The 13,761-nt window shown below is 36.4% G+C and overlaps 1 protein-coding gene across 1 annotated transcript in view; it reads left to right on the forward strand.

Moving 5' to 3' along the window:
• LOC108087052 (acetylcholine receptor subunit alpha-like) overlaps positions 1-13,761 on the forward strand; it is a 201,630-nt gene that overhangs the window by 69,233 nt on the left and 118,636 nt on the right.

Genomic DNA, 13,761 nt, shown 5'->3' on the forward strand with positions numbered 1-13,761 from the left:
CGTTCTTGGGGTTGTCAAGCTATTACCGCTGCTTTATCAAGGACTTCGCCTCGGTTGCTAGACCCCTGACTGACATTTTGAAGGGAGAAAACGGAAAAGTTTCCGCCAGCCAGTCTAAAATGATTCCAATTACCTTTGATGAAAAGCAATGTTTTGCTTTTGAGAAGCTTAAGAAAGTCCTTGTGTCTGAGAATGTAATGTTACGGCATCCCTGTTACAAAAAAACCCTTTGACTTAACTACGGACGCTTCGGCGCTTGGCCTGGGTGCAGTCCTTTCTCATGATGACAACCATTAGCATTCGCCATATCTGAGAGAAATCCAAATGCTAAAATAAAAGGTGGAAGGCATCTATAGACGAGCATAATGCTCAAATTTTCTATAGGCCAGGGAAGGAAAACCATGTTGCCGATGCACTATCCATTCAGACCATCCATGTTTTAGAAAAAAAACCCTCAGTCAGACAACGCAACAATACATAGCAAAATTTCACTGGCGTATACCATCGAAACAATCGACAAGCCTGTCAATTGTTTCAGGAACCAAATAGTTATAGAAGAAGGTACACCAGATTCAACCCGCACTTTTGTTATTTTCGGGAGAAAGTCAAGGCATATCGTACAATTTTTGAATAAGGAAACTTTACTAGGGAGAATTGTAAAGTGATGTGGTCAAGCAAGATGTTGTAAATGCACTACACTGCGTATTGCCCGTATTTGCTTTTATTCAAAACAGTCTCGTAGATGAGTTCCCAGCAACAACTTTTCGACACACAAAAAAAATGGTCATCGACATTTATAAAAACGCAGAACAAAAAAGAAATAGTAGCTACGGAGCACAACAGAGCGCGCAGGGCAGCGCAAGAAAACGTTAAACAAATTCTTCAGTATTACTTTTTCCCTAAAATGTCACATGTCAAAAAGCCAAATACGACCGCCATCCGCAGAAGCAAATCCTTGGAAGAACACCTATTCCTTAACACGAAGGCGAGCCTTTGCAGATTGATATTTTTTCCACAGACAGAAAGTACTTTTTAGCTTCTCGAACAATAACCGATATAGAACCTGCAACAATGCAATTGATGAACTTCTATCCTCATTCAAAGACAATATTTTGTGACAATGAATCATCTATAAATTCCGACTCAATCAGGTCACTTGTATCAAACAGGTTTGATGTTTAGATAGCAAACGCACCACCACTCCATAGAACTTCAAATGGGCAGGTCGAAAGCTTCCACAGCACGCTTTTAGAAATAGCACGCTGCCTGAAACTTGAAAAAAGGCGTGAGTGATATGGTCAACCTCAAACTTCAGGCAACTATAGAGTACAATAAAACAGTTTATTCAATGACAAATAAAAGGCCGATACAGCTAAGAAGAATAAACGAAACAAGACGAGACAGAACCTTTGAGGTGGGAGAAACCGTCCTAGTCAAATTGAACAAACGTTTGGAAATTAAACATACCCCACAATATAGGACAGAAACGATCGAAGCAGGCCTTGGGACAACGGTCCTCATAAAAGGGAGGGTCGTTCATAAAGATAATTTACGTTAAGATCATTGAACACCAATCAATCGTTTAAATTCTTTAGTCTTGTTGTTTATCTTTTGGGTTGACTACCACCAGGAAAGCAGGCTACGCGAATGCAGACTAAACAATGGTAACAAGTTTGGCAAACGTTTATCAATTGAACATTTGACAAATCTAATATTTACTTCGACATAAATTAAACTAAACTTTGGTATCATTTTTTCGCGTCATCATCTTTAGCATAGCTTAAAGGTAGTTGATGAACTGCTACACACAAATTATTTCACAAATTTAAAATATACGCAACCAGATATTGTTTTAACAAATTTATTCAATCAATTAGCGTTCTACGAATACCACTAAAACAAATTTAGTATAAATCGCTTTTATATTTTCGTAGTTATTATATAATTTTTGAACTTACTAGTATTTAAATCTATAAACTCGAAAATCGCCACAGACAATACAATGCGGCAACAAGGTTCTTGCATTTAAGCGCTGCAGCGCCGCAACGAATGAAACCCACCAATGCTATCCAAAAAAACAGTTTGCAAATAGATCACCGTTCAAGTCGTCACGGTCAATTTTAAGAAGTCTGCGGACAGCCTTCGACTTAGAAAGGGAGGGGTTAACACAATCACCCGACCGCAATGGAATTTTGGTAGAAGTAAGGCGAGTCTTAGAGATAGGAACATTTCGGTACTTTGTTTTCGTTTATAGATCTAGCTTTGGAGATAAAAACATTTCTGTACTCTGTTTTTGGTAGTAGATCCATGGTACAATTATACAAATTACTAGTCTATTTAAAGCCTTGGTGCCAGATAATAAATAAGTGCATTTTAAGTGAAATTTGTCCAGTTTATTTTATTTGGGCACCGTCAAGGTAATGGTTAGTAAAAAAAAGCTTACTGACCCAACAAAAACTTCAACTCCTTTTACTAAAAATAAACAATTTAAGCCCCATGCACCATCTAAGGGTTAAACAACAAGCTCTTTTGTCGTTTCACTCGCTCTTACTACGCAGACTCCTCTCACTCGCACTTGTTGTGAGTAATGAATAGCGGAGTGCTTTTTGCCGACGAGACTACCTTGTATAATTGTACCATGAGTAGAAATAGCATTAGAGATAAGAACATTTTTCTGTACTTTGGCAGTCAATTTTTGGAACCATTCATCGCCGCGCAAGCTTATAATAAAAGTCTCAACTCACACAAGCCACGTGCATCATTTTTATATAGTTAATCGGGCACGCTAGACAGCGGACCGAATAAATAAAACTTATTAATAATACTATAAACCAACAGTTCTTAATTTATATATAATACTAAACAGTATATACCTTGCTACGCAAACCTCTTGCATTCTGACAGCTAATTAGGAAGTAAGTGGTTAGTTTTTTGGGGGAGGAACTAAAGACTGTGCGGGGGTAGTTGGTCCCGGCTAGGGAGTTTTAATCCCACAGGTCCTTTTTTTAATTTTGCTACGAACTTCTTAACCACCATTTTAGCAGGCCAAAAATAGCTCGAGCATATGGTGTCAGGAACACTTATCTTGTAAAATGAAATATTCCTAGCATATAAGAAGTTACATTTTTCCACCTTCACGTTATCGGCATCAAATGATGTGAGATCAGGGTGCAGCCAAGAAACAAATGTTTGTTTTGTTTGTGGAATCACAAAGAGGGGTTTTGCTACTGCAGGCCTGCGTTGACAATTTAGGCCAGTAGTCCGGTCTCAGAAACCTCTTGTGGGGGTTTATTTAGCTGATTAGGTGAAATTACAGGTTGAGAACCACCTTTAGACCGATCGGAACTTTTTATCTGCATTGGTCTCACACACTCCACTGCAGATTGATCGGCGTCCGAATCTTTTTTAGCTGCCGATCTTATCAACATTTGAGGGGTTGCTAAAGTCGGCTGCTCGACCGCAAAGGAGTTCTGCTGGCAGCCTTTTTACGCTTCAGGGACTCCTCTAATAACTTAAGGCTATTAAACTGCGAGTCCAGCGCTTGGAGTAGATCACTGGCCTTGGCAAAACTATCCCAAGCTGTGCCAAAACTTGTAATCAGTCCCTTCAGGCCGCCTTTAGCTTCGCGCATTAACGTCTTCATCTCGTTCGCAACTTCGCGACATGCTTCACAGCAGAACTGCAAAGCAAAGCCATTACTAAGGTCATCACTTGTAAGCTCTGTGAATGCAGCACACTTAGTGTGCACCATCTTGTCACAAAGCCAAAAAGTGAGTTTGGCCTACTTAGGCTTAATTACCGAAGGCAGGTTATTTTCAAGCAGACAGTGTAAGAATCCATGTTTTGAAAACTACGGACCACTGTGGCAAGAGAAAATCAATTCAAATGTACCGCAAGAGAGTATAAATTGCACGCTTAGCACTTTCGAGTTTGTTAGTACAAAAAAGAGAAGAGCGGGAGAGCGGGGACAGTTAATGTGCATGCACTACTATCAACAAAACTACCGTCGACGGACGAAGCACAAAAAAAGACAAAAATCAAAAAGTTAAAGTTTTTGATAAACGCACAAAAATTCACTCGCGAAGCGAACAGTTTCGAAAAACAAGTGTATTTAAATGACAAAATATTCAAATTTAAAAACAGAACCATCGCAGGTTCTATCGATAAAAAGAAAATTTCGGAGGGCACAAAAAACACGACCGTTCCACAGTGGGCGATTTGGTCTCGCTAGCGGCACTTAATTAGTATTTTCTTAACTAAAATAAATGTCTTCAGTCGGTTTTTTTTTCACTGATCAGAGAAAAATCATAGAATTTTTAAGGTTAAAAATTTTTTTTTTTTAATTTTCTTTTTTTTTTTTTGTAACTAAAAAAAAAATTTTTTTTAGATAAAATTTTGTTTAACTTTTATTTTATTTTTTTTAACTTTAATTAACATATTTCATAAATAAACTTTATCTAAAAAAGGCTAGAATTTTATTTGGAATTACCGAAATCAGACGGAGGCATAGTAAAAATACTAAAATAGATCCCTTTTTGCTACTGACATTGTGCCTTAAAAGTACCATAGTTTGAAGGCTAGCAGGTACTAGCAGTTCATATAACACACATTGGACGCCACTGATTCACTCTTTCGGCTAATAAAAGAGTTAGACTGAATCCACTTGAATCAGGTAAGTTCTACTCCAGGAAAGTCAGGTGTACGCTAATCCGGGCTCGTTGTTAGTACACTGAATTACCACTACGTTTTATGAGCTACACATTTATAGACCGGTCACAAACATAATTTTTTTTGTAATACATACCTTAAAATTAATAAAAAACCAAACTTTTAATAAATTCACTAAAAATTTTAAATTTCGAGGAACTTGAATTCTATGCGCGCAAACAGGTAAAATTTTGTAGAGCTCTTTGCAAAATCATATGCTGTGTTTGTCCGTTCACAGCTGATGATCAGCTGATCGTAGAGCTTTTAAAATGCTTGGATAAATCTAATCAATGTATCTATTATCGAATTGTGAAAAAAATCATAGCCTTTTGAAAGTTGAAATTTGAATTAAATGCCGCTAGCGAGGCCAAATCGCCGATTGTGTGTTCGCTTGAAAAGAGAATCATAGCCGATTTAATTTTAAACGAGAGCGAAGGCGGGAATAAAGTTACTAATATCGTGGTGCCAAGTGGTATCAAGGAGGCATTGAGCATGAAACTTGCAGAAGAAGAACAGCTACGATGCAGAAGGAGTATTGTCTATTACAATCCACAAAGACTTGAGTTTTGTTGGCCTTTCTGCTGATGAAAAGACTATAAAGAGCAAATAACCTAACAGTGATAGATGACGGAAAGCCATCAAAAAGATCGTGCGATATGGAGAGACTGGCAGTGTTAGGATTGGTCATAGATAGTTCATTAAGGCCAGGTTCCTCTCAACAATTTTGAAAAAATTAAAATTTTTTTTTTTTCATAAATTGCTACTATATACTTGTCGAAATAGTATAAAATAAGTCCCGAAGGTCAGCAAGGCCGAGAAGTAGGTGTAAAAGAGTAAGGAGCGCTGCTGGTAGTACGGCCGCTCGAACGCCTTAAAAACTTTAAACTGATTTTTCTCCGAACCACGTTTTTTCGCATGGATGACACTCTCATTTCAAAACTATGGCACTTATCGATTTGAACCAAACGGCATTTAACTCTTAATATGTCTGGCTATGGCCGGTACCAGAATCAGAAATATTCATTATTTTTTAAAAAAGTTATAAACAATTATAAGTGAAAAAAGGGTTAAAAAAATTCAAAAGTCCGCCATTTTTTTATTTTTCATGGAAAATTTTTCATTCTGGTACCGGCCATAGCTACTTCGATGCAGAACACGAAACTATTTTGGTTTTTGCATTCAGATAATTATTTTTCAAGTAATCGTGTCATCCATCTACGAATCGGACGAGTTTCAGCAGCCATTTTCAGGACCGCCATTTTGAAAAAAAATTTTAAAATTTTTTTAGTAATTTCATATACATACTTTCATATAAAAAAAAAACTGAATACTCAACATTTTTTGTTATGAAAATAAAATTAATTGAAAAAAGTACGTTTTTCAGAGGAACCTGGCCTTAAAGGCTTTAAACCAAAGTAGGGGACAGTGGTCCCATACCGACCGGTCGTACCATACCGACCCCCCATGTTTCTCTGAGATGGCGATGCTAGTCGAATTGTCGGTAACGTCAGTGAAAAGCTGTTATAACACAGACATTTTGGAGATAGATAGCCACTTTGACTTCTTTTGTTTCACTGCAATTTTTCCGTTTGTTTTGTTTCAACGCCTGTGACATTCATTTTTGAACTTAACTGAACTTGAGCTTAAAGTTTTTTTTCTCCGCATAAAAATCGGAGGATAAGGTTTTCTGATAGTTGATAGTCCTAGCTGTCATTCACGCTATTAGAATTACATCGCTCTTTGCGTCATTGGATAATGGCGAGCAGTTAATTAGAAAAGGTTGTGGTGGTCCGAAACCGACCGCGAAGTGATGGTCCGAAACCGACCCCCATTTATTGGCAGCTTAATATGTCATAGCGTATTTTTGAGGGAAAATATGAAAAAGTAAACAAGATTCAGTAAAGAAAAGTAACAGAAACAGCAAAAAATTCAGAAGAGAGCGAAAAGACAGTCATCAACGAGCGGCTTTCGATAAACAACGCGAAAACTTACTATGAGAAAGAGGACAACTCAGACTTCATCAATTGACTATAGTGCCCTTTATTTCATACATTAATTTTTATTTTCTGGAAAGAACCTTCAATATATCTCTTAACTAGAGGGCCTGTGTCCGCTTCGCTGGTCAACACAATTTAACAACATAAAAGTCAATGTTGCAACATTTTTCAAATATATGGAAGTATAGAAAGATGGTTATTTAACACTTTTCCAGTTTGACTTCTCCACTTGCGCAGCACAATCCAGCCATTTCTCTTTTAAACTTTAACGCACTGCAATATCGGTATATAGTCGCCATTGGTCCAATATCTAAATTTTCATTATCACTGAAGTTCGCAGTGGGGTCATATTGGAATGCCAAGCGATTGAATGATGCCAATAATCTCCGTGTGCTCATTTGTCTTTCTTCGCATAAGTTTTGTGAATATACTTGTTGCTGGCTTGGATGTCTGCGTCCAATGTTTGCATGTCGTCCTCTAAGCATTTTGGACTATGGACAGAGTGGTGAATTTATCCTCAAATGCACGATCCACATCATTTTCACAGTTCAACTTAAATTGAATAAAAATTCTTTTTTTTTAACAATTTCACAGTGAGCACAAAAATTGAGTTAAAATGCTAAGGGAGCGTGTTTGTCAGTTCGATGAGGTAGCAACTCACTTTATATGCGACAATATTGCAATTTTCTTACGGATCCCTAATTTTTTTCAAAATAAATTATAGCCTATTTAACTCCACGATAATATAGCTTTCTATCGGTGAAAGAATTTTTTAGATCGGACCAGTAGTTCAGGAGCCTATTCCCTGCAAACAAACAAACAAACAAACAAACAAACAAATTTTACCTCTTTATAATATTAGTATAGATAAACGTCAAAATCATTAAATTCTATTTTATGTTATTGAATTTTTCTGCTAAGAAATAAGGGGTTGGTTTCGGACCACTATTTTTGAGTACGTCCAAAAAGTGGAGTTTTATATTTGCCTAAATATCTAACACTTCAAAACACCTACGCACTTACTGATCGATAAGATATATAGTAAACTGATTCCTCTACGTACTTAATTTTTGAACTGAACAGAAAAATTTATTTTTCTCACCTTTATCGCCTTTGCCATTTAGGGGGTCGGTATGGGGCCACCCTCCCCTACCTAAAAGGAACTTCGGGCTTGCAGATGCACTATGCTCGTTTTGGTCTGTTCACAGCTTTTTCGATGCAGGTTGGGCCGACGACAATACTGTCCGCAAATTATTCAGCACTTCGAAAAAACAAACATCAACGCATCATCATTATAGCCCTCAGTAACTCGGAGGCTGAGTATGCGGCGCTTTCAACAATTTCCAAGGAGACTCCGTGCGTGCTGAAACTGGTAACTGTCATGGGCTCGAAGGCGATGTCAACATTGATAAGATAAATCAGAGCTCCCAATGTCTGGCTAAGAACGCAACTCATCATGCTAGAAATAATCATCTAGATGTAAAGTATAATTTTGTGAGGGATTTATATAAGAAAAAAGTAGTTGATATTAAATATGTTCCCACCGAGGATATGATTTCTGATGAAAGGATTAACGTAAAAAATAACACATTCTGAAATGTAAGAACAAAGTTGAAAAATGAAATTAGCAAACTACTAAGCTCCAAAAAAAAATAAGATACATCGAGTGAGAATGAGTATGAAAAAAATTTTTATATGCACCGCTTTTTATTGTAAAGATGTTACGGCTATGCCGGGGTGAAGCCTCAGCGGGGCCAGGGCTGTTCCTCACAGAAAATTTATAACAAAAACTATGAAGGGACGGTGCCGATCCTGGTGTTACTTTGTGTAAATGTGATTATCTTTCCCTTTTTGTTTCTGCACCAACGATTTTTTATACCCTTGCAGAGCAAAGGGTATTATAATTTTGGCCAGAAGTTTGCAACGCAGTGAAGGAGACACCTCAGACCCAATAAAGTATATATATTCTTGATCAGCATCACGAGTAGAATCGGAATACGTCTGTACGTCTGTCCGTTTCTGCCTAAACTAGTCTCTCAGTTTTAAAGCTATCTCGCTGAAACTTTCCCAAAATGTGTGTAGTTATTGCACGCAGTATATAAGTCGGAACGGGCCGGATCGGCCGACTATATCGGATAGCTCCCATACGAGAGAATGAAATAAAAAATTCTTACTCCGTTGTTTTTGATCAGATCGACATGAATTCTTCAAGATGGCGTTTTCTAACTTTTATTGAATTTCGGATTAAATTTGATCAAAATCGGATAACTCTATCATATAGCTGCCATAGGAGAGATCGAAAATTATATATAGAATTATTGGAAATAAATTGATAACATCGTTGTTTTTTATCCCACGAGCATGATTTTTTGAATATAAAGTTTTTTAACAACGTTTATATTGAGAAAAAAGTTTCATAAAAATCGGTCATCTATATCTTATAGCTGCCATAGGAAAGATCGAAAAATCTATATAGAAATAATGGAAATAAAATTATAACATCGTTGTTTTTCATCAGGCAAGTATGATTTTTGGAATATAGAGTTTTCTTACGACTCTTGAATTACGAATTAAATTTTATCAAAATCGGACAACTATATCGTATAGCTTCCATATCTATAGATCTATAGTCAAAAATATGGAAAATGAATAGAAAAATCGACTTAGCTTCGATGTTGTCTAGCCTTTATGAGTTTTGTTCGACATATTTGATGACTGCAACGGTATATAAGCTTCGGCTTGCCGAAGCTAGCTTCCTTTCTTGTTTTTAATTATTATTTATCAAATCTTATGTCTCCGAGACTAACGACAAGTAGGGGAATGTTGTCATGGTTGGGCCATATTTTGACCTATGCCCATAAGTACTGAACGAATGAAAATTTAGAATAAGTTTGTACATATTTGGAAAGGTAAAAGCAAGAGAAAGTGTTCACCAAAAATAGAGAATTGAAAAACAACAAGAAAAGAAGCTAGCTTCGGCAAACCGAAGCTTATATACCCTTGCAGTCATCAAATATGTCGAACAAAATACATAAAGGCTAAACAATATCGAAGCTACGACGATTTTTCTATATGATATAGTCGTCCGATTTTAATGAAATTTAATTCGGTATTCAAGAGTCGTTAGAAAAATCTATATTCCAAAAAATCATGCTTATCTGATGAAAAACAACGATGTTACAATTGTATTTCCGTTATTTCTATATAGATTTTTCGATCTTTCCTATGGCAGCTATGTGATAGAGTCATCCGATTTTGATCAAATTTAATCCGAAATTCAATAACAGTTCGAAAACGCAATCTTGAAGAAATCAAGTTGATCTGATCAAAAACAAAGGTCACAGAATTTTTTATTTCATTCTCTTGTATGGGAGCTATCCGATATAGTCGGCCGATCCGGCCCGTTCCGACTTATATACTGCGTGCAATAACGACACAGCTTTTGGGAAACTTTCAGCAAGATAGTTTTAAAACATAGAGACTAGTTTGCGCGGAAACGGACAGACGGACAGACGTAATCTTATTCTACTCGTGATGCTGTTCAAGAATATATATGGGTGATTCCATATCAGATTTACAGTCGATATCGGGAAATTCGATGAGATATTTTTTTCATGCTCTTTATCGAAAATAAATCGACACGTATTTTTTTATATGGCTCAGAAAATTTTTTTGACAAAGTTATGATTTTTTGATGAACGGCCCTTTTTTGATGACAGTCGCGTTTTCCAGCCCCAATAACTCGAAAACCGTACGTCGCAGAAAAAAAATGAATAGGAAGTAAAAATTTCATCCTTCCTTCTTCTTTGCAAAACTTTCGTGAAAAAATTTTTTAAATAATTTTTCACCACAAAAAGTTCAAATGTTTATAACAAATTCATTTTTCTCCAACTTAAACATTTTTGATTTTTTTTTTTTCACAATAAATCCTTCAATTTCTTCTGATGAACATACTAAAATTTCAGAATGGTATCAAAATTAGTTTTTGAGTTATAGAATTTTAAAGATTATCATGCACGGTCCGCGCGCTCGGTCTCAGGGCGTGCGCCGACCAACGACTCTAACGAGCGTCAATTCGCTTCGCGCGCGCATAGTAAGGGTCAATAAAATGAATTTTTAATGCTATTTAATTCTATAACTCAAAAACTAATTTTGATACCATTCTGAAATTTTAGTATGTTCATCAGAAGAAATTGAAGGATTTATTGTGAAAAAAAAAAAAAAAAAAAAAATCAAAAATGTCCAAGTTGGAGAAAAATGAATTTGTTATAAACATTTGAACTTTTTGTGGTGAAAAATTGTTTAAAAAATTTTTTCACGAAAGTTTTGCAAAGAAGAAGGAAGGATGAAATTTTTACTTCCTATTCATTTTTTTTCTGCGACGTACGGTTTTTGAGTTATTGCGGCTGGAAAACGCGACTGTCATCAAAAAAAGGGCCGTTCATCAAAAATTCAAAAAATCATAACTTTGTCAAAAAAATTTTCTGAGCCATATAAAAAAATACGTGTCGATTTATTTTCGATAAAGAGCATGAAAAAATATCTCGTCGAATTTCCCGATATCGACTGTAAATCTGATATGGAATCACCCATATACTTTATGGGGTCTGAGGTGTCTCCTACACTGCGTTGCAAATTTCTGACTGAAATTATAATACCCTTTTGCTCTGCAAGGGTATAAAAACAAAAAAAGTTATAGGCGTTTGAAAAAAAAAATGTAGTCAGAGTTGGGCCATGTAGTCAGGGTAGGGCCACCTTCAGAAAATCGTTGACAATATCGTAACGTGGTAGAATAAAATTGAATTCAGGTAAATCTCACATTATTTTGTTCATTTATTTTATTATTCGGGATTTTACAGTAAATGTCGGTTCAAGAAAATGATTCAGAGTTGCAGTTTTGACATATAAAACTTTCTTCATCAGAAGAGAGTTTATTCTGCATTTTCTTTGGGGGACGACCACGTTTAGCTGGTATTTTGGTGCATGCTTTTGGTGCAAAAGTTGTTTTTTTCGTGTTAATCTATTATGGTATGACATAGCCAAACTATATCTGTCAATGAAAATATATCTTAGTATTTGGTAATATAACAACTATATAACGTATTTTTATGCTCAACTTGCGGATGACATGTTGTAATTTTGAGTGACGACACCTTTTTGGCCAGGTTAAGAAAACTATTCCGAACACTTTTCCTTCACATATCAACGAAACGTAGTCCCGAAATGAGAGGTCACGTGAAAAGTTTATTGTGACCGATAGAAGTTTCTTGACACGCATAAACAGATGGCACTAGTACGAATATTCAAAATATTGAGATGGCCCAAGCCTGACAACGGTCCAACCCTGACAACATTCCCCTAGTCAAATCCTAATATATGCTAATACCATGAATTAATACATTAATAATTAATCATTACAATAAATTAAATTTTAAATTTTTAGAAAAATGACCCTAGCTATTGGAGTTCTCTTCACTGGAAGCGTGTATGACTAATATTTCAGGACCGCGCAAGCCCATTTGGATGAGCCTGAAGCTTGATCGTGTTCTGTAATTTTATTTTGTCCATTTCATTTTAAATCTCTGTGAATGTCTTGATTCCGTATGTACCTGGGTGCACAAAATATAGTTCTCAGTATCTTTAATTGAGTTTTCTGGGTTACTTCTAAGGTACTAATAGGTCCCCATAGCTCGCAGCCATACTTCCTAATTGGTTTTAGGACTGCATTGTACAGAGGTACCTTATACTCCAATTAAAGCGGAGAATGGGTGTTTATTAGCCAAATGTAGGCTTTTTGCTATTATATTTAATTGTCTTCTCTTAGCTTACGCCAAGTAAGCCGCCGATTAAGATGGACTCCAAAATATGTTACTTCAGTTGTGTTCAGATTCGCGATCTGGCCCCACGGTGTCAATACCTGCGGAGAGTTTGGGCAGAGGGAGCTCTCGCCGCTGTTGGAGGGAGAGAGACAAATTATTCTGATCTCTGCACTGAATCACAACGCTAACGGAGCTGCGTTATATTTATTTTTGATTGCTTGTATATAAACCCACTCGAAAACTGCGAATAAATAGTGAATTATTTATACGACAGGAGGGGACACATCTGAACAAGTTTCTTGTGGAATATGAATGTTGATCAGAGATGGTGGGGGGAAAGTTTGTCTGTTAAGGGTTAAGGTCGTCACCTTGCTCTTTTTAACATTTATGCGCCAAATCTATTCATTTTTTATTGAATTATATTTAGCCTTCCTGGTGACATCCAGAGTGTGGTGTTTCGAATCTCGGAGGTTAATTAGCTTACTTGTTCAATTATTACGTGTTTTTCGCGGATACCAAATTGGTGCGTTGCTGCAGTAGTTGCTTTATACGATTCAGGAGCACCTTTTCAAATATCCTTCATTGGCGAGGAAGGAGACTGATTGGCCTATATGATGAAGGCAGTGCCTTGTCCCTTTCATCTTTATGGATCATAGTGATGACTCACCATCGTAATTCTGTTGATTATCATTGTTTTTTTTTTTTTTTTTTTTACAGCCGTGAATCGTACGGCACGATTCGCGATAATTTTGACGCGATTTTTAAAAGAAAAAAATTTAAAAACGAAAGATAAGGAAAGAAAAGTTAAATTTTATTTAAATTTTAAATTTAACGATCTAATTTTGTGCCAGAAATGTTAGTATTAATCGTTTTAGGAGCTCCAGAGAGTCAGAAGAAGATACTACAGAACACAGTCTATTATAGGCCGAACAAAGTACCCTGAAAGGTACTTTGCGTGCATGAGCATGCACGTCATAATTAGATCTACAAAGATTTAAAACTAAAGGAACATAATTTCTAGTAAATCTACTTGGACCCGAGAAATGTAGCCTACTTAACAAGTAAGCACTGTCAATTTCACCACGTATAAGGTTATGCATAAATACAGTACCAAGCATTTTCTACGATTAGTAAGGGAGGGCAAGTTAATAAGGAGCACTCTATTAGGATAGGAGGGTAGGAGGCATTCCAGTTTAGGCGGCGTAAGGCAAAGATCATGGTGAGAAGGGTTTCTTCAC

The sequence above is a fragment of the Drosophila ficusphila genome, unplaced genomic scaffold (genome assembly GCF_018152265.1).
Source record: "Drosophila ficusphila isolate 14025-0441.05 unplaced genomic scaffold, ASM1815226v1 contig_106, whole genome shotgun sequence".
Classification (NCBI taxonomy): domain Eukaryota; kingdom Metazoa; phylum Arthropoda; class Insecta; order Diptera; family Drosophilidae; genus Drosophila; species Drosophila ficusphila.